This window comes from Hyposmocoma kahamanoa, unplaced genomic scaffold (genome assembly GCF_003589595.1).
Source record: "Hyposmocoma kahamanoa isolate Upper Pololo Valley unplaced genomic scaffold, ASM358959v1 66, whole genome shotgun sequence".
NCBI classification, from domain to species: domain Eukaryota; kingdom Metazoa; phylum Arthropoda; class Insecta; order Lepidoptera; family Cosmopterigidae; genus Hyposmocoma; species Hyposmocoma kahamanoa.
In genome coordinates this window covers 14,368,393-14,371,346 of record NW_020653854.1, presented here as the reverse complement: position 1 = coordinate 14,371,346, position 2,954 = coordinate 14,368,393, and the positions used below count along the sequence as shown (strand labels likewise).

The following is a 2,954-nucleotide window of genomic DNA, read 5'->3' as shown; positions in this document are numbered from 1 at the left end:
ATATTTATTTGAAATAAAAGTAAAGTAAATGATGTAATAGGTGAATGAAATACGTGTATTGTCATTGTTATAATGATTATGTTAATTACATGTCAGTTATGCAACTTGCTTACTTAGTTGTAAACTGTGCTGCCGCTGTTAGTTGAAAGGGCGCTTGTGACAAATACTCAAAACCGAGAAAATAATATTTAAAGAAATGAAATAAAAGCGTTTGTCTACACATACATCATAAACCCTCTATATTATTTATATACTATAACCCACTATATAACGGCTTTGTTAGAACAAATTTCTTATCTGTGAAAACGTTATTATTGCTTCCTAATAACATCAAATTCGATTTTATTATTACATTCGAATTTCGAACATCGCTGAAAAACAAAACAATTTGATTCGATTCTCAACTCGACTCCATTCTAAAACTCAATTCTAATATCAGTCGAGATGAAGTTTTATTAAGAAATGAAATGTCAATAATAAACAATTTTGACAGACATCACACGTTTCTTGATACCGAACGATATGATAGTTGTGGCCGACTCTAGTTTGTCAATGAAAAAATCTACGGTTGTGTGACATGCGTGAGAAATAAGTTTTTTGCGTTATGTTACTTAAAATTACTGTTAATGGTTCTGGTCAATGCCGCAATGCCGGTCGTAACATGTGTCTGAACAAATCATAAAGAGCTTATAATATGTATAGATAAAGCAGTGTACGTAACTGTACATAATTAGGCATTAAAACACTTGTGTCGTGTTGTTATGAAAGTCGCCTGTCGGCTCGATTCATAAACCCACACGAGTGTTTTAATGCTTTTGATTACACGATGTACACACACACACACATAAACAGTCACATAAACTACTATTTTTTAGTGGTCACGGCAATATACATAACATTTGTTTTTAATGTGACATGCACCCTTTCAACTAACGGCGTCAGTGTGAATGTAGTGGGGAATTGTATTAAATAAATATATCCCTAATGTATGTATTTATGTCGTTTATGTAATTCACTTTTTCCTTTTGTTTCTTCTAAGAAATGAAATGAAAGACGCCTTTCTATATCCATTCAATGTTCTCAATTTATATGATTGGTAAATAATAGTAGTAGTAGTAAATAATAGTAGTAGACCAAGAGGAACAAATAAAGTTGTGCCTTTTTCACTCATTGTAAAATACAAGATATCTAAATGCTTTTAACATAGGCAAAAACAAAAACAAACATACTTTTTGAAATTATAATTAAATGTAGAGAAATATTTTATTATATTATTTATTTACGGCTTATAGACGACCTTGGTGGCCCGTGTATATTGTGGACGCTGCGCTGGATGGATGGAGCTCCCGGGTTTGTTCCCGGTATGCGCAAATTGAGAAATGAGCTTTTCTAAAATGATTCTGGTCTTATGGGAAGTACTCCAGCACGAATTCCGTTACCTGGTACTCCTAGTACAAGGAATTCAAGGTATCTAAATATTTAGGCACTTCATGTACATAATTTACCTTTGTAAAGAGATAATAAATATTTTTATTATTATTAATTACCTAGTATGAGACCAGGCATTTGTGGTGCAGTTGTTTGGCATATTATTATTATTTACTATTCATAGAGAGTTTTAACAGCGTAGTAGGAAAACAATTGCTTTCAATTGATATAGTCATCGGTTCGAATCCCAGTGGTGGCATGTACCTAAGACTAATTTAACCCCTCAAAGACACAAGTGTGCGCGTTTTCCGCAAAAAAATCCCCATTTGTAATAGCGCCAAAGTTCCAGAATACTGCCCATACCATCTCTAAGAGTATTGGGATACTTGGAGTCGACATCACGAACGAAATCCAGTTTTTTTTATTATTATATCAAGTGACGGGACGAACAAGTCGTGTGCCTGATGGTAAGCTACACGCCTGTCCATAATAGCCGCAGTGCCACTCAGGGCTTTAAATCGCAAAGATTTGACTGGCACTGCCACTACGCCCGTCACTCTGAGACATAAGTTGACAAGTCCCATGTGCCTGTAATTTCACCAGCACCCTTACCCTTCAAAGCCGGAACACAGCAATGCGGACATTACTGCTTGGCGACAGAAATAGGTAAGGTGATAGTACTACCCTGGACGAACTCTTTCACAAGGAGCCCTACTGCTACTAAGTTCAGGAGTCATTTGGAGAGCAAAACCAAACTGGCTTCAAAAAATCTCGGAGTGCTCAATAGAGCGAAGCAGTACTTCTCACCAGGTCAACGACTTTTGTTTAATATAAAACACAAGTACGGCCCCTTAAGGAGTATTGCTCTCATCTCTGGGCAGGAGCTCCCAAATACCAGGTTGACCCACTACACTTCATCCAGCGTAGGGCTGTTCGTATAGTCGACGATCCCAAACTCGCAGACGCTGTGGAGCCCCTTAGTCTACGGAGAGACGTTGGTTCTCGTGCGTGTTCTACCATCTTTATAATGGGGAATGCTCTGAGGAACTTTTCGAACTGGTGCCACCGTCTCGTTTCTACCATCGCACTTCCCGCCAAAGGAGTAGAGTCCATCCCAACATCTTAGATGGTATTGTAAGACCACGTGGGCATCTCGTTCGTTCCTTCCTCGAACCTGCATGTGGAACGATTGTCTCTTCGAAGTATTTCCTTTGCGCTATGACATGGGGTTCTTCAAAAAGCGTGTTTACTGATGTTGCAAACATCCATGGGCGACGATGACCACCTCCCATCAAGTGGGTCGTCTGCTCGTTTGCCTCCTTCTTTGTATAAAAAAGACGATAATTTCTTAGTTACGTATAGGTATACAGACAGCAGCACATTACCAACATATTGACGGATCTTCTTCCGTTACACTGGAGAGGATATTCGAACAAAAGTGTATAGCTTGATGTGCTGTGTACATTAATGTTCAATAGCAATACCGGTCGCTAACGGTGAAGGAAAACATCATAATTAAACTACAA

The 2,954-nt window shown here is 38.0% G+C and overlaps 1 pseudogene; it reads left to right on the top strand.

Annotated features, from left to right (window-relative positions):
• Positions 1–1,394: 1,394 nt before the first annotated feature.
• LOC113231911 lies at positions 1,395–2,681 on the top strand (annotated as a pseudogene).
• Positions 2,682–2,954: the final 273 nt, after the last annotated feature.